The sequence below is a fragment of the Lynx canadensis genome, chromosome D1 (genome assembly GCF_007474595.2).
Source record: "Lynx canadensis isolate LIC74 chromosome D1, mLynCan4.pri.v2, whole genome shotgun sequence".
Classification (NCBI taxonomy): domain Eukaryota; kingdom Metazoa; phylum Chordata; class Mammalia; order Carnivora; family Felidae; genus Lynx; species Lynx canadensis.
The window spans coordinates 97,505,755-97,530,948 of NC_044312.2; the positions used below are offsets into that span (position 1 = coordinate 97,505,755).

A 25,194-nucleotide genomic window follows, 5' to 3' on the forward strand; every position below is an offset into this window, starting at 1 on the left:
AAATGCTTGTCTATTTTTGAGAGAGAGAGGGACAGAGCATGAGCAGGGGATGCGTGGAGAGAGAGGGAGACACAGAAACCGAAGCAGGCTCCAGGCTCTGAGCTGTCAGCACAGAGCCTGAAGCAGTCTCGAACTCGTGAACCGTGATATCATGATCTGAGCTGAAGTCGGATGCTCAACAACCTGAACCACCCAGGCGCCCCGTCTAAGTGAAATTCTGAGCTAAGATTTTTCCACACAAAACTGTTAGAGGCCCAGCTTCCTCTGTCTTGTGGTTTCACCATTGCTGGTCTACGTCATCCACGATGGCCCATGACAGCTTCTTTGTTTTACTCAGCAAGAAGGAGGAAGCCACAGAAGGAGAGGGTGCCACTTCCTTTAAGAGGGTGCCCATGTCGCTTCCATTCACGCCCCATTGGCCGGAGTGCAGTCATTCTACGGCACACTTTGCTGCAAGGGAGGCTGGGAATTACAGGCTTCATTCTGGGTGGCCATCTGCCCAATTGCCATTCTATTTCGAAGGAAGAAGGGCAACATGGATACTGGGGGACCCTCCACCTTGCCCGATAAGGTGACCTACCCCTTTTTTTCACCCTCCCTCTCCGCTCCCTCCCTCTGGCAACCGGTGATCTTTTGAGCGTCCCCAGACTTTTGCCTTTTCCGGAACATCATAGAATCGGAATCATACTGTAGGTAGCCTTTCAGATTGGCTTCTTTCACTTAGCAATATGCATTTGAATTTCCTCCATGTCTTTTCATGATTTGGTGGCTCGTTTGTTTTCATTGCTGAATAACATTCCATTGAATGTACCCTAGTTTGTATATGCATTCACTTACTGAAGGTTGTCCCGGTTGCTTCTGATTTTAGGCAATTATGAACAAAGGTGCTATACATTCATATGCAGGTTTTTGTATGGGCCTAAGCTGTACCCAGTTGGGTAAACACCTAGGAGCATGTTGGCTGAACTGTATGGTTGAGACCATATTTGGCTTTTTAAAAGACCACCAAACTGCCTTCCAAAGTGGCTGCAGCATTTCGCATTCCCCGCAGCCTCTGCCCAGGGCAGGTCTCCCTGAGACTGTGGACCAAAGCCCCGGGGTGACTCTTCCTGCTCCAAGATCAGGGGTGGCTGCATTCCGGGACCCTCATTCATCGTGTAGGGTCTGTCTCCCCTACAAGAACCCAAGGTCAGCGAGGCAGAACAATGAGGAGAGGGGACAAAGCGAGTGGATCTGGGCCAACGTTAGATCAGCCAAAACACAGCCCAAGGGGGAGTCGGGGGGCTGGAGAGGCTGGGGTGCAGACGGCCTGTGGCCAGTGCTTGAGTCTGAGGGCCCCTGGGCTCAACTGGGGAAGGTGGGAGCTGCTGCCCAGGTCAGCAAGAACCAGTGATGGGCCAGAAATGATGGTTGGCTGCAGGGGAGACCAGGGCAAAGGCTGAACCGAGGTCAGATGCCACATCAGTTGGGAGCCAGTCCTCAACTCCAAACCTGATTAGGCGAGACAAAGCGATTTATTTGCTTTTTATTGGTTTCCAATATATTGACAGTTTGGGGTGTGTTTATTGGTGTCCAAGGCAGAGCCGAATCCAAGGTTCAAATGATGCCCATGTCTGTGCCTTCTGCTTTCCTCCTTGTGGGTTTCCATCCCTGGCACCCGGGCCCGGTGGGGTGGCAGGGCAGTGATGAACAGACAGCTCAGGACTGACATCCCACTCATTTCCAAGCCCGTGGAAGGAGAGCTTCTTTTTCCCAGAATGTCCAGCCGAAGTTCCAGAGTTGAAGCTTATTGGCTGGTCTCAGGTCACGTGCCCGTCTCTGACCAATTACTGAAACCGGGGTGGGGGCGGGTGGGAAGAGAGAATGTGCTGATTGGCCAGACTAGGTCAGAGTCGATGGCCGGTGGGGCAGCATGTGTTATCAGTGGGGGGGGGGGGGGGGGGGCATTGGCCTGAAATTGGGAGAGGGCAGGAACCCCAAAGGGAAAACCCGGATGCTATTTTCAGAAGGAGGAAGGAATGCTAGGGAGACAAAACAACAGGTGAGCCTATTGGTGCCATGGCAGGGCCTGGGGGACACGGAGGAAACGGTAATGCTGATTTGTCCCAAACGGTCCCTCCTGTGGTTTACAGGAGGAGGGTGGCCTTGCTCTGACAGGTGCACCTGGGTTTCTGTGGATCTGGTATCTGAAAGCCTGATTTATGCACCTGCAGTCCCACACTGACACGCACTCACATACACGGTGTACCTCCAGGTGATGCTTCGCGTTCCAGAAGGATTGGCCCCGAGCGTCCCTCCCATATGGAGTTGCTGTGCACTGGAGAAGCCACCCCACTCTTTCAGCCACCCCATATCCTGCTGCCTTGGTTTCCCCTCTACTTGCTGGGAGGACCTTTTCCTTCCTCCCCTGACTCCCTCGTGGCTGGGGAAAGTTTCTTGAGCCACTTTAGGGTTTATTTGCCCCAAATGGGCTCCCAGAAGCCCTGGGCCTATGAAGACCCCCTTCTCAGAACAACTGCAGCCCAGCCCTCCCCTCAGATGCACTGAGGCATCTCGGCAGAGAGGCAGGGCTGACTGAGCAAGGACCCCATCTCTGTGGAACCCAGGGGCCTCCGTGGGGCTCCAGGGAACATGGGAGCAGGCCGGCCTCTCGGCTTTCGCTGACGTCCACCGTGGCAGCTCTGTTATGCATTTAGGGTGCGGTGTATGATCTCATTTGAAAGAAGATTGTTCTGTAGGAAAAAGATTGAAAACCACAGCATATGATGCCGCCTCCCAGACAACTGTGGCCAAGTGCTTTTTACGTTCTGTCCTTTGCTTGATTTTGGTCAACCACAAACCTCCTTGCCCTTCACCAGTGTGTGTGTGTGTGTGTGTGTGTGTGTGTCTGTCTCTCTCTCTCTCTCTTCTCCGTCTCTTGCCTGTGGATTCTGCAGCTCTGACTCACCACATAGACCAGCTCAGTGTTCAGTACTATCCTGCCTTATATGGTGTGCTCAGTGCTGCTGGGTCAATGAGTGTGAATTCATTTCTTCAGCCAGTGACTATTGTGTTCTCATCATGTGCCGGACCTGCTCTACTTGCCAGGGATAGAGAGTGAGCAAAGCTGAAAGGTCCCCGCCCTCCCCTCTGGGAGAGCCCCTGAGGGCAGGACCCTTCCTCCGGGTGTCTTCCCCCCCACCCCCCCCACACCCCTTGTCCAGGGTTTCGTTCAATGCTGAGCCATAGTTGAACTTGGTGAAAGTCTACGAGTTGATTATTTTCCACGCTATTTTCCAGAGCCCCCACTGACGCTGCAGAGATTCTAGAATGGCTTGGTCCTCACCCGGTAGGACTTACAAGACACAGCTTGCCATAGGTCCTGGAGAGGGACGGGGGGGGCGACGGTTAGAGATCTGTGTGCAGACCCAGTGGGGGGAGGTGCACAAGTAACCGGAAGGAATTGGCCAGCCTTCACTCCGGTTGTACCTTGCTCATTCAGCCTCTCAAGGGGCTCCTGGCCAGTCATAAGGAGATACACATGAGAGCAAAGACATACAAAGTAGAGAATAAGAGAGTCCAGAGCAGAATTATAAAAGAAGGCTTGTAGGTTCCAAGGCCAGTGATCCAGAGGTCACTTCTGGGTGGGGACGGTGGTGGGGAGTCCGGGAATGCAGAGCATTCCAGCTGTGCTTCGAAAATTGGGGTACCGGACAGGCAAGGATGCCAGGAAGGAGCAAACAGTGAGAGCGAAAGCCTGGAGGTGGGAGCCTAGGGCTTGGAAGACTGTGCCAGGCAGGAAACAGGATGGACGCGGGCAGCTTCTTCCCTGCTGGCCTCCAGGCTTGGCTGCGTGCAGGTCCGTGGCCATCCTCGAATCCGCCTTTAAACGACAGCCCGGGTTTGGAGTCAAGTGGCTCTTCCATTTTCCTTTTTTCCCCTCCATCCTCAGGAGGGGAGTTGCGGAGGGGCCGTTCAGAAGAAGGGACCCAAAGTAATGAATCCCCCCCTAACTCCAAGGTTCTTAATGGAACGGAGAAACCGTGTTCACCTGTAACTTCTCAAGTCACGACAGAGCCTGGGCTGGAAGTCAGAAGACTTGGGTTCTTGTCCCAGCCCTGCCACGGATGTCCTCAGCTTCCCTGTCCTGTACTTTGTCATTTGTAAAATGGGGGGGGGCTCCCAGCCTTAGACCTTTAATTCTAAGTCAGACCTCGGTGCACATCCCAGCTCTGCCAGTAGTATGGCCTTGGCCCTCTGAGCCTCGGTTTTCTCATCTGTAAATTGGGGATAATGACACCACGCATCTCACAGGACGGATGTGGAGATTCCATGAGGTCACTAAAGGAGATAAAGCGCTCACCAGCTTGTCCACCAGAGGGTCAGTACTGAGTGATAGCACTCATGCTGTGGGTGTTCTTATTATTTAGATTTTCAGTTTTATGACTCTGGGAGGAATCCTCAGTAGAGTCTTTGGTATGTAGGTGCCTTTGGGCAGCTTAAGTCCATGTCCCCCAGATACAGTGATCAGGACAAGTCACACCCTCCCGTGGGGGAGAGCTGCCTTCCTCAAAATTACATTTATTCACTCAAATATTTCCTGAACACCTGCTGTGTGCCTGGGCCTCTGAGAGCTGAACGGGACACCCAAGCTCCCTGCTCTCAGCAGCTCAGGCTGCCGCAAAGTGCGCTTTGTACCTCCAGCTGGCCCCGCCGACACCGTTGGCCAGAGGAACCTCACGCCGAGCATGGTGCGCTCAGCTCTGCAGGCTGGAACCCTGGGAGAGATCCCACCTGTCTCCCAGGCTCCCGGATCTTTCCTGCCCTCTCCCTTTCCATCTTGGGGCAAAGGCTTGGGTGAAACGCCAGAGAACTCAGTGCAGTTAACTGGCCTGGTACCACACCTGGACCGGAGAGACCGCTTGGATTGCCAAGCCCTGGTTCAGCGTTATGCAAACTAAGTGCTTTGGAGAAGAAGAACGGCTTGCCACCGGGCACGGATTGCAGGGTTGTGTCTCATTCATTCCCCTGTTGATGTCTGTTTGGATCTCCGACTGCAAGAGCTTTTGGAAATCTGCAGAGGAAGCAGAGCAAATTGGAAGGCCCTGAGGGGTCCAATCTGCCCTGTGCTCATCTGGTCCTTTCTGGGTGGTCGTGGGCCTCTCGCCCTCTCTGGTTGCCAGGATCCGGCAGAGAGCCGGGCCCGCAGCACCTTCAGTCAGTGGCTGGTGAGTGGACGGACAGATGGACAGGCGGCAGTGGGCTCCCCGTAATACATGCTTTCTTAGCCTCGGTCCAAGTTTCCAAGGTGGTTGGAGACACCAGGCTCTGGCTTTGTTTTTGATTTTCGTTCCTGGGCAGTCACAGTGGTTTTCAAGTCACAGAGCGGACTCAGAACAAATGGTTTTTGAGCTTGTCAATCTCTCAGTTGCAGTTCACGGCGCGCGCACCCTGATCGAGGGTGGAGCTTGCTTCCTGACACTCGAGAGTTTAGAGCCCTGCTCCAGGGCTGGGTGACCTCGGGCATGTTACTTAGTCTCTCGCAAATTCAGTGTCCTCATCTAGAAAATGATAGCACTAATAGCATCCAACACAGAGGGCTGTGATGAGCTTAGATTAAATAATGGGGATAAAAACACAGAGCCGAGCTCTGGACACATGGTAAATGTACCAGAAGGATGATGGTGATGTATTTAATGACCCCTTAGGCTATTTGTTGCATAGACTTCTCTCTTCCAAACCGATTTTTGCATACTGCTTTGCATTTTTCAGACAAAAAATTATTTTTAAAAGTTATTGTTACAGAAGTAATACGTGGTCCTTAAAAATTCAAATGATCCAGGAGGATTTAAATTAAAAAGCAAATGCCTCCTCCACCGCCAGCCAGTTCCTTCCCTTGCCTAGTGTGCAGCTTCCCAAGTCTGGAACTCTCCTCCCTTTTTTTTCTCCCCAGGAGCAGGGGACAAGTGTGCAGTCAGGTGAGGACAGCGATCAGGTGGCTGTTGTGTTGACTTGCCGTCCAGGCCAGAAGTCCAGGCCTCAGTGGTCCCACTGAAGCAGGGGATAGCCTGGCATCCTGGCTGCAGTTTGCTCTCTGTCTTGAGGGTCTCCAGCGTTCCGGGTCCTGGAGTCCTGGCAGGTGGCCTGGGGCAGGCCACCTTCAGGCCAGGCTTGGAGGGACAGACTCACCGACACTGTGTCTGGCCGCATGCAGGCCTGACTCCCTCTTCTGTCAGGGAGCCCCAGGCTCAGTCCAGCCCGAGCTTCCGTGCTCCTGGCAAGACATTCGCTCATTCCTGTCCGCCTCCTGAGAGTCTGCACATCCGCAGCTGTGCCCTCTGGTGCCACACTCCTTCCCTCCATCAGGAACAGCCCCGGACCTAGCATGGGGCCTGGTGCATCACTGGCACTAAGTGGACCCACAGCAGGTTTGAATTTTAGCATCACTATGGTGCCAAATGTGTCATCTGCCTTTACTTCTTTAGCTCTGACCATCTGCCACGGAGCCCCCGCTACCCATTTGAAGGACATTCCATCCCAGGCATATTGGGGAGGGAGGATTCTTGCCCCCAGGGCATGTTACTTAGCCTCTGTCAAATTCAGTGTTGTCATTTAGAAAACGATAGCGCTAATAGCGTCCTGTAGGGGTCTTGGTGGCCCCTGTGTGGCCCAGAACACTTAGGGTAGGCTCCTTTGGCGAGCCTTGAGGTCCAGGGAGGGCGAGCGGGCCGTGGCCATTTCCACGCCATCCTGGGCCCAAGAGTGGAGTTTGGCTGCAACTCCAAGCGGTGAGTTTGGGTGCATAGCCTTCCAGCCTTGCCCAGGCTTCTCAGGGTGGCCCCGTGGAAGTCCTGCCACCTGGTGAGAGGGCTCTTCCAGCACTCGAGCCTGTCGTTCTCGGATCCCCCCACTTTCACTTCTTGCTGATATCCAGAGACGCTCAACAACCCTCTCCCCGGGCCTGCTGCCTCTGCCTGCCCCCCTGCCCAGGCTTACACGCCTCCACCTTCACAGGCTCCAGCCTATGCCCCGCCGAGAAGTTTCCAGGGCCCAGAGGGTGGACGGTCTTCCTAGCCCAGCAACCTCTGTGCCTGGCCTTGGAAGCCAGCAGCCCCCAAGACATGGGATCCAAAGGCTTGGCCGCCATCTTGGGAAAAGGGAGAGAGAGAGAGAGCTCCCACAGCAGAGCAAACAAATCAGGAAAACTTGTCTCAGTAAATTCTCCTGCCATCCACACTGGCTACCACAGATAGACCGGGACCTTTCGTGCATTTGGGTACCGAACGCCAACTCTAAACCAGATTGGTTCAGAGACTGGAAATGAAAGAAAAATCAGACAAGATCGAGCTCAGAGGGCTCAGATGTGGTCCTCAGACAAGCAAGCTCAGCATTGCCTGGGGACTTGCTAGAATGCAGATCTCAGACGCCCTCCCCAGACCTCATGAATCAGAGATTTGCGGGTGAGATCCAGCAGTCTAGACTTTGACAGGCTCCCCCGGGGCTGGAGATGCAAGCTGAAGTTCAAGGCTCACTGAGCAACAGGCAGGTGGCAAGTGGTCCAGGGCCCTGTGATGCAGTGGCACGTAGACAGGGTGACACAGCCCACGGTGACACAGTCCACGTAGATAGGGATTATGAATGACTTACTTAGAGGTGGACAAAGAAATCTGTGTGTGACTTGGTGGAGGGGAGTGGATTCCTGGCGGAAGGATCAGCACATGCAAAGTCCCTGAGGCATGATAGAACAGAAGCGTCCAAGACCTGTAAGTGGTATTGCTGGGGCAGAGTGGGGGAGGAGCATGGGGGGGAGGGGAGGGCTCATCAATGGGCTTCTTGTGCTCTGAGTTGGGTTTTCCCCAGGAGTGCTGCAGAGCCGTGAAAAGGTTTATGCAGGGGGGAGGGAAGACCTGCACCCTGGGAAGACGGGTGGTTGAGGTGAAGGGTCTCTGGACCACAGCAGGTATCGGGCTGTCTTCTGGAGGGCAGGGATGAGCCTGTGGTGGATGGGCAGTAGGAAGCAGGGTGGGGCGGGGATACCCTGGGTCCTGGAGGAGTCCTGCCCTGTTGCCAGAACACGAACACCGGGGAGCCACTACTGAATGCTGGAGCCCGGGTGGCCCTCTTCTGTCCGTCTCTTTGTACCTCGGGAACACTCTGTCCTGCACTGTGATTAGTCTGGGCGTCATGCCTTCCACTCCAGAGTCTCCGTTTGCCATCTCTGAGGGAGAAGAGACCACGGTACTGTCCGCACGGCTAGGTCCCAGACCTAGTGGCCGCACCAAGAAACGCAGCAGCATGCCTAGAGCCCCTCTGACGGTGGAGCTGGGTGGAGGCTGGGAGCGCCTGAGAGGAGCCCAGGCCGATGGTGGGCTGGGTCAGGAGGCGCCTGGCCTCCGCCCCTCAGGGCTGGCGTGCCAGCACCTTGGAGAGGAGGTGGCGGGAGAAACCCCCAGCCCGGCCTTCTCCTCGGAGGCCCAGCCTCCCTCACTGCCTTCCTAGGGCCAGGCAGGCACAGGAAAGGGAGCCGGGGCCTCTCCTAGGCCTGGGGCTCCCCTTTGGGAAGGGGCCTCTGATGAGCTCATCCTGTGGTGAATCTGGGGCTGAGGCGGGGGAACCTGCAGACTGCCGCCAGGATCCTGAGTCCCTGGGGAGGCCAGAAGTGGGGAGAGGGAAGGCCCCTGCATGCCTGACGGTGGGCAAGTATGAAACCGGCGTCTGGCCGGAGGGCCAGACAGGGCCCCGTTCGACCGGCTTACCAGCAGCTCTGGGCGGGCAGCCTCTGCTTCCCCTGCCCCCGCCTCTGGCGTAGTTCAGGCCCCAGTGCATTCGCTTGGAGCCCTGAGCTGCCTGGCCTGGCCTGTGTGTATTCAAGGATCACGTTAGCCCAAACCAGCAATCAGTGCGGGCGTGTGGTGAGCGCTGGGAGGAGGTGCGGTCCTGGTAGAGGAGGTGCCAGGCCCCCTCCCTCAGGATGGCTCAGGCCTACCCGCTTCGCTCTGAGTGCAGATTTAACTCTTGAGGGAAGCGACCGGCAAGGATTCCTGGCCTCCCCAACTAGCCGGACCAGGAGGGGTTTCAAAGTCCTCTGTTTCGACTCCTTGAGAGGTGTTCATTGAATTCTGCTTACATTCTACTGGCGACGGAGAGCTCGCTATCAGTCCGGACAGCAGTGCTCAGATGGCCTTGAAAGTTGTTTTCCTGCTTTGCACAGGAGCAACCGTGAGCAAGTCGGATCTCTCCTCAGTGTGCGGACCCCGAGCGGAGACCGGTCTTCTCTGCTCATCTGCAGGCCCGAGGGTGTCACATCCCCAGGAGAGATGTCAGCCCTTCCCTGGCAGATAGCAGTGCCCAGCACGTGATTGGTTCTGTCCCCACCTCCCTCAAGTGGACCCACCAGTGCCTTACAGACCAGGCCAAGCCACGCCTTCGGCTTTCCTCCTAACTTAGAGACCCCAAACTTTAAGATGCCCCGAGCCGCCCTCCAGCACTGATCTGCGGAGGCTTCTGGGAGGCCTGTCTCCCGGAGGCCTCCTCCCTCATGCTGCCACCTCCCAGGTTCCCCATCCTTCTGCAGAAGCTGCCTCCCCGTATCACTGGGGCTTCACTTCGGGGTGTTAGGCCAGCTGGTGGGTGGGTACTAGTTTCTCCCACGGGGTAAAGAATAACCAGAGGGCGCCACTGTGAACCCACCGGTGGAGAAGGAGTCCCCAAACCGGCGGTGACCTCAGGCCTCAGCTGCCACTGCTTCCCACAGGGTGTGGGCATCACCCCCAACCATGCGTCGGCCCCTCTGGACTTTGTTGCTGGTCTCACTGTTTGGGGTTTCTTAACAGCTTTACGGAAGTATAATTTTCACTGCTGTGAAATTCGCGTGTTTTAAAGGCATGATTCACTGACTTGTAGTAACCGTAAGAAGTTGTGTAACATCGCTACAATGTCCTTTGAGAGTATTTCCATCACCCCCCGAAAAAGAAACCTGGTATCCCACTTGCCATCAGATCCTGTTCCCACCCCCAGCCCCAGGCTCCCGCCGTTTCCTCTCTGCCTCTGGAGATTTTGCCGTTTCTGGACATCTCATATAAATGGAAGCACATACCACATGTGGATGCCTGTTTTTTATATCCTGGCAGAGGCGCGAGGAGACGGTGCCCACTCACTGATACGCCCACCTTTCCACAGCCGGCCGAGGCCACGTCCTGGGTGTGTTTTCTTAGAGCTGGGAGATCTCCTGGAGACACTGAGTGCAATCTTTAGTCTAGTGCAGGAAGGAAATCCTGTGTGCCCAACCTTACACGAGGACCCTCTGACATCTGCTTGAATACGCGTGGCGACAGCCAGCTCGCTAACCCCGGGACTAAAAGAAACTTGCCTGTCCTGATCACATGGTAAATGCCAGGCTTGCTGATGTCATTTGATCCTTGGGTTCGTCTGCCAAGATGGAATCATTTTACAGCCGATGAAATTGTAGTTCAGAGGGGTTGAGGCGCTTACCCCGGGTCACACAGGTAGGAAGTGGGTGAAGCCAGGTCTGTCTGATTTCAAATCCAACTTCTTAAAAAAAACCTTTTTTTTAAATGTTTATTTATTTTTGAGAGAGAGAGAGAGAGAGAGAGAGAGCGAGCACGAGTGGGAGAGGGGCAGAGAGGGAAACAGAATCCGAAGCAGGCTCCAAGCTCTGAGCTGTCAGCACGGAGCCCGATGCAGGGCTCGAACCCACACACCGTGAGATCATGACCTGAGCCGAAGTCAGACGCTTAACCAACTGAGCTGCGTGGCACCCCCTTCCAATCTATCTTATAACAGCTGCACCACGTTTCCAGTCTTCCCATGCGGTGGGGGATACTCCTCTTTGTAATCGGGGCAAACTTCGTATTCCTGTAACTTGCACCCATTGTTGCTAGTTTTGCGAACAAGACCCACGCAGACCACCCGCCTGGACGTGGGTCCTTCGGGTCTACGTCCGCCCCACCAGCGCTTTTTGGTGGACAGCCACGTGGGGAGGATGCGAGACAGGGGTTGGCCAGGGGCCGATCTGACCCAGGCTGGCTCCTTGGACCTTTTGAGGATCCCTTCAACAGCCTGCAGCGGCGTGGAGTCTGCTGGAACTGCTCGCCATCTAGAGGGGCCCCCCCTTAGAGAAACCTGGGGCACGGGGAGGCTCAGGGCCTCTGGTCTGAATGAGTTCTTCCCATGCTTCAAAGGAAGAGGCAGGAAGAAACAGACGTGGTGTAACTGGAGGAGAAGGATGGGCCTGGCAGCCCACTGACCCCCGTTTTACTTTTCTAGCCAAATGGGACTCAGCATGAAACAGGAGGCCACGATTCACTTCCCCTACCCGCACTGTAGCTCGGTCTGCCCTGGGGCGCAGAAGGGGAATGTGCCCCAGGCTGCCTTCTCTCCCTTGGACACCCCGCCCCCCAGCCAACCCAGCGTGGGCTTGGAAAGCCAGACGGCCCAGCCCAGAGCCAGCCTCTCTGATGCCACTGCCAAATACCAGACCACTTATCGGGCATTCCCAGAGATCTGGTGGTTCCCCCGGCAAAGCTGCAAACCTGCAATTAGGAAAGCAGCAAAGGGCTTAACTTGCTGCGGGCTGTGGGCTTTTCGGTGGGAAAGATAAGCTTGGTCTGGATTAAGCTGGAGGGTAAAATAATATTTACTCTCAAATAATACTCTCTGGCTAGGAGCAATCTGGGCCCTGGGGTTTCCAGGGGTAGGATCTGCTGGGGCGTGGCGGGGTGGGGGGTTGTTGGGGGAGGGGGTCTGCCCCCTCTTACCAGGTCCCCAAGAAGCCTTGCCTGCCTATCGACTCTTGGCCGGGCCAGGTCACCGCAGTGCTGGCTCTCATTATGAAATGAAAATGAGGCAAGCTGTAATGTTCGACGCGTTATTATCTGTGGAACGCTTAGCCTGTGCAATTATCTCATCCAATCCATATAACTATCTTGGGACCCAGGCTTATAACCCCCACATAGGTCCAGACTTAAGTCCCAGCTCAGTCACCTCAAGCTCTTGACCCTGGGGGAGTGGCCTCATTTCCCATGAGCCTCACATTTCCCATGGGAAATGGGAGTGGTAACAGGTGACCGAAAGGACAAGCAGTCATGCGGATGAGCCATGGGGTATATAAAGCCCCTGACCAGAGATGCTGGGGGCGGGGGAGGGGGGGAGGGGAGCTCAGTCGGTTAAGCATCCGACTCTTGGCTTCAGCCCAGGTCATGATCTCACGGTTCATGAGTTCAAGTGCTGCATCGGGCTCTGCGATGAAAGTGTGGAGCCTGCTTGGGATTCTCTCTCTCCCTCTCTCTCTGCCCCCCCTACACCGTCTCTCTCTCTCTCAAAAGAAATAAATAAACTTAACAACAACAACAACACCTAACCAGTGCCCTGGCTCCGAATAATGCCTAATACATGGTAGGTTGTCTTATGAAATACTAGTATTTCTGGTAATCTGTAAGGCTCGGGTATGTGAAACGGCCACTCTTCAGGGGCACAGCTGAGAGTCAGGCTCAGGGGGCGTGGCCTCCAGCGGCTCAGCCAGGGAGAGGCCAGGGCAGGGGCTGGGTGGGCAGGGAGGCCCTGCCTGGCCTTTGCAGGGGTGGCCATTCTGACAGCCTTGAGCTCCAGAGAGGGAGGAAGGGTCCCAAGTGCTTCCTGTCCACACGTCCCTTTGTGGAACAACAACCAGGCCATTCTCTGTTCATCCCATGCCTCACTGATTTGTGCCCCTGGGGGCACAGAGAGAGGAGCACCCTGGCTCATTCCTGAGGAGAACAAAGGTGGAGGTCAAGGCTGTCTCCCGACAGGGCAGGCGCTGGCTCCAGGGAACGAAGGGGGTATTGAGAATCAAGGGGGGCGGGGTGTGTGCCAACCTCCCCCCAACCCCTGGAGGCTGTAAAGAAAAGCCCTTCTGGATTCCACTGTAGCCCTCACCACCCATGACCTAGCTGTGAGGCCTGGCGAGGCCCTTGCCCCTCCCTGGGCCTCGTTTTCTGATCTCCAAACTGAGGAACTAAGCAGAAGGAAACACTGCCTCGGCTGGAGAAATCAGGGAGGGCTTCACGGCTGAGGAAATGTGAAGCTGGGCATTGAAGGGTGAGAAGAAGTACTCTGGGCTGACCACAGGGGCGAAGGTATTCCGGCCCCACCTTGCAGCACCTGCAGAGACCTGGTGGCATCAGAGTGGGAGGGCCTGAGTGGCCCTTTCGCGATGCTTTGTGAATGAATAATACCAAATAATGCACGTTCCTTATGAGAAAAAGGATAGAAGTCAGCTGAGTATAAAGCATAAAAGAAACAGCACCAAAAGTCAGCATTTGAAACCCTTTGAGCCCTTTTTAACATGATTAAGAAAATAGCCTTTCAGCTCTGTAATACATGGAGAATCTCAGATTCTGGGCAGACAGCAAAGAACAAAGAGCTGTCTTCTGGAAGCAGAGCCAGGCCCCAAGTGCTAGACGGACGGACAGCGCTTCCTGGGGGTGGGGGCTGGAAGATCACGCCAGTGGGGGCAGACGCAGGGGACCGCCGGGACAGCGCTGGCGCCTGCTTCCCCACAGGCCTTTGCACAGCCTGCGGCAGGACCGCCAGAGCTGAGGGGGGTGGCCCAGGGGGAGGGTCTTTGTAGGCGTGAATGAGGCCTCTCGGGAAGGGCCGCAGGGCTGCTTCTGGGAAGTCCCTGCGCCTTCAGCTGGCAGAAGTGGCCATCTCGCTGGCGAGCAGCTGAGGGGTCCCCGTGATGGCTTAACTGTGGTTTCCTAAGGCGTCTGGCTTCAGGGTGCAGCAGGCTGGGGGTGGGGGGGCTGATGACACCGTGAAGTCACTGCTGCGGTCTTGCCTGCTCTTTGGTGCCACCTTTAAAATACAGCTCATCTTAATGGACAGGGGCTAAGAGGGTGGCCTGAGGCCTGGAGTGGTCTGTCTGCTCCTTGACCTCCAGACTCAAAGCTTAAGGCTCGTGTGGCATGTGTCCATGCCCTCCTTGGGCTCCTAACTCTATTTCCCCAGCCCCCACAGAGTGAGTTTTCCCCACGAGGGCGCCCCCTCCCCCCTCCACCTCTGTCTCCCGGGCAGTCTGAACACCCAGGACCCCTGGGGGAATCCCCGTGCCTTGTGGGTGGTGGGGGGGGGTGCCCACCTGAACCATCATCACCTTGGCTGTGAAAACAGGACAGGGGTGTTCCATTTCCTTCGCGGCCCCTGTGAAGTCTGTTAACAGTAATTATGAAGTTATGGGGAATTCCCAGGCCTCCTAATTAGTGTTAATAGGGGCTGGGTGAGCCATTCCTGGGAAAATAGATGTCTTTGTTTGCGTTCTCAAAATTAGACCACTGTGTTCTGCCTTTAGGTGTGATAGAGCTGCGTTCCCTTCCCTCCCCCCCTCCGCACGGTCCTGCACCCCTGCACGCTCCTATCCCACGCACACGGTTGCCCATATCCGCTGGCCACCGTATTCACCGCTCACACACACGTGCACACACATACACCCTCATACACACACATACACGTAGAAACACACATGCACACGCACAGCCGCACAACGGACTTCAAGCCTTTGGATGCTGGATTAAGATGTCATTTTGCAAGGCAGGTGTCGAACACCCAAGAGCGTTTCAGCCACTCTCCCAGCCCTCTTTGCCAATACCATTAGGGGCTCCCCTCCCCCACACCGTACCCCGACCCCAGAGACCCCAGTGCGCCAGCCTCCCCAAATTAGACTATATTAACAAAGCATTACGTGTTCCAATTAGCGTGGCAAGTGAACCTGGCTGGCTGAGCAGGCTCATAACACGCTCCCCTTCCCGCTAACAGGCCGAGGCCCATTTCCCCAGGAGGAGCGAGCCACGCCCGGGCTCCCCTCTGTCTCTGTTGGAATAATGAGGTCCGGCGTCTCCGTGCAGGCCTGTGGGAGGCTCCCTGCCATCTGGGTCTGTGGCCACCCCGAGGAGGTTTCCCTTGGACCAAGCAGGAGGGAGGGAATGAATGAAGGCACGAAGCTAGCATTTTGGGGGCGGTACTGGGCGTCGAGCCTGTGCTGGGGCCTTCTACTTTAGATGATGCTCTTTCGACTGGGCCTGGGGCACTCTTCCCCGAGTCGGGGGTACCCGGACTCTCAGGATCAGCCCAGTATGTACCAAGAGAATACCAATACTCCTCAAAGACTTGGAGAACAATACCTTATTTTTATATTAAAACAACCGTGGAGGGGCGCCTGGGTGGCTCAGTCGGTTGAGCGTCTGACTTCAGCTCAGGTCATGATCTCGCGGTCTGTGAGTTCGAGCCCCGAGTCGGGCTCTGTGCTGACGGCTCAGAGCCTGGAGCCTGCTTCGGATTCTGTGTCTCGCTCTCTCTCTGCCCCTCCCCTGCTCATGCGCTCTCTCTCTCTGTCTCAAAAATAAATAAAACGTTAAAAAAATTTAAAAAAACAACTGTGGAAATATTTTGAAATAAAATGACATATATATGTATGTGATATGACATATATATGTATATGACATGAATCTGTGAGGTAAACAGATTTCTAGGCAATTTTGCTCTCTCACTTTCTTCTCTGGGCTGGGTCCCCAGATTTCCAGGTGTGTGTGGATAATAAGATTTCTTCTGTAGCCAATGCAGGAACAGAGAAGCAGGGGTTTGTGTGAGGTCCTAAGCCGTAGCATAATGCTGTGTGATGTTGGACAAACCCTACACCATTGTGATCCTCTTATCTCTGAATGGCACAGTGGCAATGGTAATAACACATCCCCAAGGCCAGGGTCACAGTATGCAATCTGGGCAGTTGCCGGGGGAAGGGGCTATACTTAAAAAGACCCCACACTTGGCTTAATGCTCTGCTGTTGCCATCTTGAAAAAAATTTTTTTTTAATTTTTATGAGAGAGCGTGGAGGGAGGGGCAGAGAGAGAGAGGGAGACAAAGGATCTGAAGCAGACTCTGCACTGATTGTGCAGAGCCCGATGTGGGGCTTGAACTCATGAACCTCAAGATCATGACCTGAGCCGAAATCAAGAGTTGGATGCTTAACCAACTGAGCCACCCAGGTGCCCCACCATCTTGAAATTCTTCACTTTTGAATAAGAGATTCCTTATTTTTACTGGGTCCCACAAATTATAGCTGGTGCTTCATCTTTCGATAGATTTTAGCAAGGGTTAAATCAGAAGTTTATAAGAGGCCCACACAGAGATTCATTCTTCTCTCCCTTCTTTCCTTCCTTCCCCAAATATCCACTGAGCACTCACACTGTGGCAGGTGCTGTACCGGACATTGGGATTCAACAACGAACCAGGCAGAACAAAGTCACTGCCCACCCCCCCGCCCCCCCGCATTCAGAGGAAGGGGAGAGAAGATAAATAACAGGAAGAAAACATTGTTGGAGATAAGCGTCAACAACAAAGGGTCGGATAGTGACTAGAGGGAGAGACTATTTTAGGCTGGTGGGGAGAGGGGGGATGGGAGTGGTCAGGGAAGGCCGTCCTAAGGAATCTGATGGGAGACATGAATGAAATGAGGGATTATGCCATGTGGAAAAGAGAGTCCCAGGCAGAAGGACCAGCAGGTGCAAAGGCCCTGAGGTAGGAATGTGCTTGCCGTGTGGAAGAGAGCAGTATGGCTGTAGTGGGTTGAGGGAGAAGGAGGGTGGTTGGAGATGAGCTCAGTGATGGGGGAGGGGGCTTATAAATGTTGACGGGAATAAGTAAACAAGGGGGTAGAGGATTCCTTGAGCCACAGCTCTTGACTCTGGGTCAAGTTGTCTCTGGGCAAGGGACGAGTGGCAGCCTCAGGGCCAGGCTCTCTACTATTGGTAAGGGATGGCTTGTCACCTAGCTCTGTGTCTCCTCTGACTGGACAACAGCTGACCGCCTCCCCTTCCATCCTGGCCCAGTCAGCCGAGCCTCGCTGATGGGGGAGAAGCTGGGGAAAAGATGGGCGGTAGAGGGAGAAGCAGCCTACCGTTCTTGGGGATGAACTTGAACCCTTGCCACTGCCCGGGAGGGCCAGTCCCCTCTGGGAGTAGCCGGTCATCTGTAACCGCATGACCAGGACAGGGCGACCTGGGAAGAAAGATTTCTTTGAGCATCACTGGTGAAATTGGGCCAAGGATCCCTAAATCCATGTTTCAGAGAGAAACATGACCTTAAAATGGTGTGAGGTCATTGAAAAGTAGCAGAGAGAAGGGTGAAAAAGAAAAAAGCCTGGGGATTTCCAGTTCACACAGGTCAGCTGTAATCCTGTAAGGCTCTCTCACCGTTGAAGGGCTTTGTCCTAGTTTCGTGGTCTGGGAACCCAGAAGGTTGTGGAAGGCTTCACTGGGGTACATGTGAACAGGCAGACATTTCCGGCCGCCTGGAGCCCAGCAATGCGAGTGGACCTTTCCGGAGCCCCCGCTATATGCCGGGCCTGGTTCTGGGTGCACCCACGTTGCATCACCCCGATTACCGGTCACTGGGGAGGCGCTGCGGCCCCACGGTACACAGCGAGGAGGTGGTTCGGCCCCACCCCTCTCGCCCCTGCTCACTCACATAACGGGATCCAGGTTCTCTTTGGGGTTTGTCTCTTACTGGAACATCTACCCTAGAAAGTCTGATACGATGCCTCACCTAAGACTGTTTCCCACGGAATCTCTTCTCCAACAGCATTTGCTATTCCGAATTACACCAAGGAAGGAGGCACCTGGTGGTGGGGAGGATGGGGGAGGTTAATGGCCTCAAGCAAAGTTCAGAGTCATTCCCCCAACACACGTGATAGCTACAGCATAGCCCTGCTGCGTGCGTCCCCCTGGACGTGACCCAGCTCTACACACGTGGTCAGGGCCTGGTGGCTCCGACACGAAGTGACTTGCTCAAGGTCACGCTGGAGCCTAGGACAGCCTCCTTCTAAAGCCTGCTCTGTGTGTCCCCCCCCTCCCCATCCCCATGTGGTCACTGCCCCATGAACTGGCTGAGTCTTCCTTTCTTAATTACCGGGCAGCCAGGGGGAAATGAAACACCTGCCAGGTTCTTCCTTTTCCCAGCAAGGAGGCGCCCCAGGACCCCCTCCTCCCAGCAGGGCCCGGGCAGACCTGAGGTTGCCTTGGGCAAGCCAGCTTTGTAGAAGGGCTCACACACGCGGAGCCTCTAAATTAACTGCGGCCACCGCCTGCTGGGGGTCACAGTTCCAGGGCTGGGCTAGGGGATTTATGTCCAGGCCCCCAGCGAGGTGTGCTTTCAAAGAAGGGTTTCAGCTGACATAAGCAGGTAGCCTTCCGCCTCCCCAGGAAATGGGCAGTGTGTGTGTGTGTGTGTGTGTGTGTGTGTGTGTGTGTACACACATGAGGTCACTTCTAGACGGGAGAGAGAGCAGACAGTGGCAGAGACAAGACTCTAAGATGGAGAGGCACAGGCTGGCCATAAAGTTGCAGTCTGAACCCTGATCACCGGACTAAAGGCAATACCTTTTATCCTTACGTCTCAGGAATTGCAAAAAAGGTGCCAATGTGCCTTTGACTTGAGCCAGGCCCGAAGCCCTTTCCCATAGCCCTTTTCTCAGTACTGTCACCCCGGCCTCGCAGGGGACACATGGGTGGCTGGCACCTCTCCTGTCTGTGCTCTGCGGGGCAACTCCAGTGTGCTCGAGTGGGTGCGTGGCCTTCACTGCCAAACTCAGGTACACTCCATGCACCTTGTGATCCAGTGCCCGCGGGGGTGAGGCCCACCTTCCTTTGCCCCCAGAGTTCTTGTTTCATTGAGCCTTCTGGAGCCCTGACTTCTTTATTCCCTGGGCATTTGTTAGCTCTGGAGGCTACAGATTGAGCTGTGTTTACATGTTTAAAGGATGGGGTCTGCTCGTCAAATATTCAGACCACCATTTCCATTCCTGAAAGGACAATACCTGAATCCTTTCCACCCAGAAATGGAACCGAGGACACCTAGAGGTTTGCTCAGTGTTGGCAGTGGGAGCCGTGGGCCTGGCTCAGGGCCCGGGACGGATGAGCAAAAGGTATGGCTTCCGAATGGATGTTGGTGCAGCTCCAGCTTCTTGAACGCTTTCCCATGTCTTGGGCAGAGTGGTCTCTTCGATGTTCACATACACAAGATGACAAGGTACACAGAGGCTCAGAGAAGCCGAAGCCACACAGGTAGTGAGCGGGAGAGATGACTCCCCTGGTCACTCCCCATGCTGCCTCCCCAGAGCAGCCCAAGGAGGACAAGAAACTTGCTCAAGGTTATGCTGTTGGCTGTTGGCAAAGCAAAGACTAGTTCCCAAGCCTCCCCCCCGCCACCCCCACCCCCCCACGCCATACCCTCTTTTCTAGTGTATTTCTTAATTCTGGAGAATTCCACGGTCTGCCCCACTAGCTCTGAGACCTTTTAGACACCCTCTGAGCCCAGATGCTGGAACTAACTGCTTGGGTTCTAAATGCCGGCCTAGTAGCTGTGCAGCTCTGGGCAAGTTACTTCACATCTCTGTGCCTCCATTTCCCCATACTAATTGTGCCCGCTTCATAGCTTATTGCAAAAATTAAATGAGTTGCAGTAGGGTCCGGCCGTGGTATCAGAGGGGGACCAGCTCCAGCTCCTTCAGCGCCTCCTGCTGGAAAGCTCCCCCCAGTGCTGTTCAGACCCTTGCATGCCCCACTCGGAACTCTTAAGTGGGCCTCACCCGCTGCCAGGGCCACAGCCAGAGCCCTGCCTGCTGCAGTGAAGTTAGTCTCCCAGCCGGGCTTTGCTAATTGCGGAGGGCACTGCCCCCCACCCCCACGGGGCTCCTCAGACCCTCTCGATAACCTGGGGAGGTGCTTCCGTCTTTGTCCTTGCGGGCACAGAGAAGCTGCTGAGGCTCAGAGAGGTGCTAGGAGTTGGCAGGGGCTGCACAGCCTGCACCCAGGGCTAGAACCCAGTCCTCTGGGACCTGGTTCTGTTCTCTCTCCCATTCTCTGCCCCCTGCGCCACAGGGGAACCACATCCACTTCTAATCTGCAGCTTTAACCCAAGGTAAGTCCCTAAATATTCCTTAGGGTCAGTCAGGGCTCCGCAAACCACAGTTGGTGAGCCAAATCCTGCCTGGTCTTTTTTTTTTTTTTTGTAAATAAACTTGTATTGGCCATGTCCATTCCTTTCCATGCTCTCTGTGGCTGCTTTCTCGAACAAAGCAGGGTTGAATCATTGTGACAGACACAATAGGTCTGCAAAGCCTACAATATTTACCACCTGGCCCTCTAAGGGAAAAGTAGCCACCTCCGCTCTAGGTGAGCACCTGGCAGATCCTTCCCTTGGTTCCTCCCATCCTGCCCAGCACCAGCTCATGGGAAGGGCAAGGTGGGGATTTCTGTCCCATTGCACAGATGGAGAAACCAGGACCTGACGTTTTGTTTTTTTTATGATTACCATACCGTCAGGAGGAAGTAGAAATTTTCTCCTGGCACGCTCTAAGATTGAATACTTGCTCATCCCCGAGGCTTCCGGCCAGGACTGCCAGCACCTTTTCTGGCCTGGAAATCATGATGTTTGGTGGGAATTGGTGGCCAGGCTTCTGTGGAGGGATGGACTATGTCTTCATTCCCCTTTGAGCACCTCCCCCACCCCCTACCTGTCTCCACTCTAGCCCAGCCCTTTCCCTCCCCCACCCCTGACCCGCATCTTTCTTTAGGGCTCCTAGGAGCCGCTGGGTTGATTTTTTTATGGGGAGGGAAGACAACAGGGCTCTCTGACTCCTGCCTGTCTGCTCAGGCCCCGCCCCAGATTTTCCTTTGGTTCATTTCCTCACAGGCTTTTCTCAGCCAGGCAGGAGCTCTGTCTTTTCTTGGCCCTCCAGAACTTGAGCTGCAAATACCTGTAGTCATTCCTCTTATGGGAAGGGGTTGTGGCCTCTTTAATTCGGGCCAGGTGACTGGAATCAGTTGCAGTTGCCCTGGGAAGACCCAGTGCCTCTAATATTTATTACCAAGCAAATGTAACTTGGGCAGTGACCCCCAAAGACAGGAGGTTGGCGGGGAGGCCCTGGGGGCGGCGAGGGGGGCAGTGGAGAGGGGAGGGGTAGTTCAGGGATCCCACCCTGGTGGGTGAGGAGGGGTAAGCCTCACCCATCTGCCCCAGCACATCTCAGGGTGTGGGGTTTTGGGGTAACCCAGCTTTGAGGGACCTCCCCTCCATGCTATACCAGGCATCATGTAGACAGCAGGGAGGTGAGCCAGGGCCAGGGAAGTCCCCTCACTGAACACAGGCTGAGCTGATCTCAATGCAGAAAGGAGCACAGTGAAATTGACGGGACATTGATAGCGGCCTGGCCTCCTTGAAACAAGGGTCAAATCGGCAGCCAAATAGAAGGCACAACACCTAGGTGGGAAGCCCGCCTTAAACAGTAGCTGTGTCGTCTCAGGCAAGCTCCTTGACGACTCTGGGCCCTACTCCTGATAAATTAAAATCATCTCTGCCCTGCCTGCCTGTCTGGATGGTTGTGGGGATTAAGCAAGAGTGTGAAAACAGAAGGGAGCTGTAAAGCAGGGTATTAATGGAAAGAATTGTGTTGTGGTTAATGTAAAGCAGGATGGAATTTGCTGAGATGCCAGGAGGAACTTCCCTACTTGAGGAGACATCAGAATGAAATGGCGGGGTTTATTTAGCCTCCTTACTGAAGAACTTTAAGAGGAAGATCAAATTGGTTTGCCCCTTTCCAGTATTCTTGACGTGGGCAGAGGTGTGGGCCAGATGACTTTGGATGTCTTTTTCATGACACTATGGCTAATGCAATTAGGCAGGAAAGTGACCAGTGGCCATATCTGTGAGTGTGTATGTGTGTGTGTGTCTGTATATGTCAGTACATTTGTGTGCGCGTGTCCGTGCGTGAGTGTATGTGTGCGTGCCTCTGTCTGTGTTTGCTGTCTGTGTGGGTTTGTGTACATGTGTCTTGTGTGTAGAGCAAGTCAGTGAAGGCAGACCTCAAGCTGACTCATCTTTATCACTAAGTTGTTGGGAGAATTTCCTCTTGCCATCCTAGCCAGCTTTGGAGGGTGTGGACAGAGCACCAGGGTAAAAAGATCTTAAGTTTGATCTTAACGAACTAATTTGTTGTTTTTGTTACACACCCTTCTAAATGCGGGGTAGGGAGAGCTGGATGAAGAGTACCAGCTCCGGAGCGGACTGTGGAGGCCTGAATCTGGGCTCCTCTGCTTGCTTACCTGTGGTCCTGGTGTCTTACTTACTTCCCCTCTTGGGGCCTCAGTTGTCACATCTGCAAAATGGGGGTAACAGTGCCGGCCTTCCAGTGCCGTTGGAAGGGTTAAGTGAGCTAGAAGATGTAAAGCCCTGGGGCACCTGCGTGGCTCAGTCGGTTGAGCGTCCAGCTTCAGTTCAGGTCATGATCTTGTGGTCTGTGGGTTTGAGACCCGCGTCGGGCTCTGTGCTGACAGCTCAGAGCCTGGAGCCTGCTTCAGATTCTGTGTCTCCCTCTCTCTCTGCCCCTCCCCCGCTCATGCTCTGTCTCTCTCTCTCTCTCTCTCTCTCTCTCTCTCTGTCAAAAATAAACATTAAAAAAATAATTTAAAAAAAGAAGATGTAAAGCCCTTAGCACAGTGCCTGGCCCATAGAATGGGCTTCATACATGAGAGCTGTTACTGTTTCTGGCCTGGCTTCTGGTAGATGTAGCAGAAGAAAGCAGTGGCTTTGGAGCCCACGGCCTTGGGTTCAAGTCCACCACTTAATAGCTGTGTGGCCTTGGGCAAGTCACTGCATCTCTCTGATCCCAGCTGTCTCAGCTGTATTGGGAATAATAATAGGCTGCCCCCTAGGATTACAGTGAGGCTCAAAGGAGAGAAGGCAAGGACTTTACACAGTGCCAACCGCATAGTATGCAAAAAAAGTCAGTTTCTCTTGTCCACCTGCAAAAGAGAACCCCCACTCCGGCACCTACCCCCTTCACCCCAGCAGTGGAATTCTGGGTCTCACCCACTACTTGGGTCCCAGCCACAATCTGCCCTATCCTGTCGGACACTAAAGACAGCTACAGAGCCAGGAGCCCTCAGCGCCCTTCTCTGCATGGGAGGGGGGAGGGGGGGAGGCGTAGGGGGGCTTCTCTGACAGGAGTTGCCAGCGTTCCCCCACCCCTTTACCCCAGCTCAGACCTGTGCCCTTTCCCGCCCGGTTCCCAGGCCCCCTTAATACCCGAGAAGCCATTAAATATTTAAATCTGGCAGCGTGGCAAGCCAGGTTGCCCCAGCAACAGCCCTGCATATTTTGGGATGGATTTCCAAGTCTTTCAAAGGGTCTCTTGCAGCTCCCAGCCCTGAGGGGCGATGAAATGTGGGAAGGGAGGGATGAGGGCTCACGGCCCCCACTTGGCTTAGAGATGCAGTGGCCTTGGGAAACAGAGGAAGGATACCAGGGTTAGAGAGAGGGCAGACTGTGCAGAGTTTTCTGGACTTGAACCCAGGACTCTTGCCTGCCGGTTCCTTCTCTTTGCCACTCGCTCTGCCTTGCGTTGTCAGCCAGTAGATGCCCTAGCACTTAGCACTGTGCCTTCTGGGGTCTGAAGCCGGTTCTGCCCCTTCCCAGCCGGGCCACTGTGGGAAGCTCACTCACTTTTTCTGAGCGTTGGTGTAATTCAGGAATAGTTCCCCCATCGTACATGATGTTGGAACAGTGCTCAGCGTGGTCTCTGGTGCATGTGAAGCAGGAGCAGTTATTATGTCGACAGTATTCCATCCAGTATCCTCTTGTCCCCTGAAGGGACTCACGGGAAGTGGGAGACACAGCTCCGGCCACTGAGGCCTTACGTCCGGGGGGGGAAAGGTCCAACAACAACGGTACGTTCATAGGACACATCCAGTGCTCCACATCGCTGTCCCTTCCAGTCATGGAGGCGGTGTCGTGTGGCTCCTGCCATCTCCACATTCACCCTTCCCATAGGCTTTCCCCAGGTGGGGTTTTGAGGCCACCCCCAGCATATGCCAGGGCTGCCCCCCAGTGTGGCAGGGAGCACCCAGGCTGGGGGTCTGGATGATGTCATCCAGCCCTGACTGTGCTGTGTGCCCTTGGGGGGACCTCTTCCCCTGGATGCTAGTGTCTTTGGCTATTAGATGGGGGTGACCTCCTTTGTGTAGAACCCTCCCTCTCCCGATGGCACAGATGTGCTAGAAAACCATAAGGATGGTGGGGCGCCTGGGTGACCCAGTCGGTTAAGTGTCTGACTCTTGATTTCCGTTCCGGTCATGATCTCAAGGTTCGTGAGTTCGAGCCCCACATTAGGCTCTCTGCTGGTGGTGCGGAGCCTGCTTGGGATTCTCTCTCTCTCTCTCTCTCTCTCTCTCTCTCTGCCCCTCCCTCACTCGTTCTCTCTCTCTCTCTCTCTCTCTTTCTCTCTCTCAAAATAAATAAACTAAAAAAAAGAAAAAGAAAACCCTAAGGATGGGCTCTTCCCCCAACACTGTCCTGTGGGTGCCCCTCAGGAAGTGAGCCCAATGGGAGGACCCCAGACCTGCAGGCCCCTCCTGGTCTCTCCGGTCCTGGAAGGTGACTCAGGGCTGGGGTGGGTGGCAAAGGACCCAGAGCGCCCGCTCCTGACAAGGGGACACCGGGGCTCATCCTTTCCTGGATTCAGTTTCATCTCAGACCTCCAGGGGAGGCAGAAAAGATGCTGCCCCCACCCCCACCCCCACCCCAGCCCCAGGCTCTCTCCAAAGGCAGGAGGGTTTCCAGAGAGTTAAAATCTCCTGTCTGCTCACCGCTGGAAGGCTGGCTTTCTTCCTCATCCCCTTGGTAGCCACACCATCTCCTAGAACCTGAGTATCCCTGCCACAACCCGGAAGGGTTTCGCCTGGGGACCAGGAACCTCCTTGTTGGCTCGGAAAGTCTTACCCTCTCCTTTCCTCCTCACACGCCTACCTTTGCCTGGATCACTGGATCACTGCCAGTGGCTGGCTGTCAGAGAAACTTTGCCGGGGGCTCAGAGGGACCTGAGGACACGGGAGCTCTGGGAGGGAGGGCCGGCGTCCTCACTCTGCCCTGCCCTACTCCCTCCCAGCCTTTGGACTCTGGTGTCCTGAGGCCAAATCCTGGGCCTGATACAGAGTAGCCACTTCTCTCTGCTCATGCCCAAGTTCAAATTGGTTGCCTTGCCTTCAGCACCTTGATGGTGGCAAATGAAAGTCCCTGCGGGAGGGTACAGAGCCTGTGTCCCCGGAGGCCTTTGCAAACAAGTGGTCTCCGGGCAAAGGTGGGAGGATGCGGCCGTTGGCCTGGGTCTG

General features: G+C 54.9%; 1 protein-coding gene across 3 annotated transcripts in view; it reads left to right on the forward strand.

The window, feature by feature from the left end:
• TSPAN18 (tetraspanin 18) overlaps nt 1-25,194 on the forward strand; it is a 188,072-nt gene that overhangs the window by 131,008 nt on the left and 31,870 nt on the right. The window lies entirely within an intron of this gene.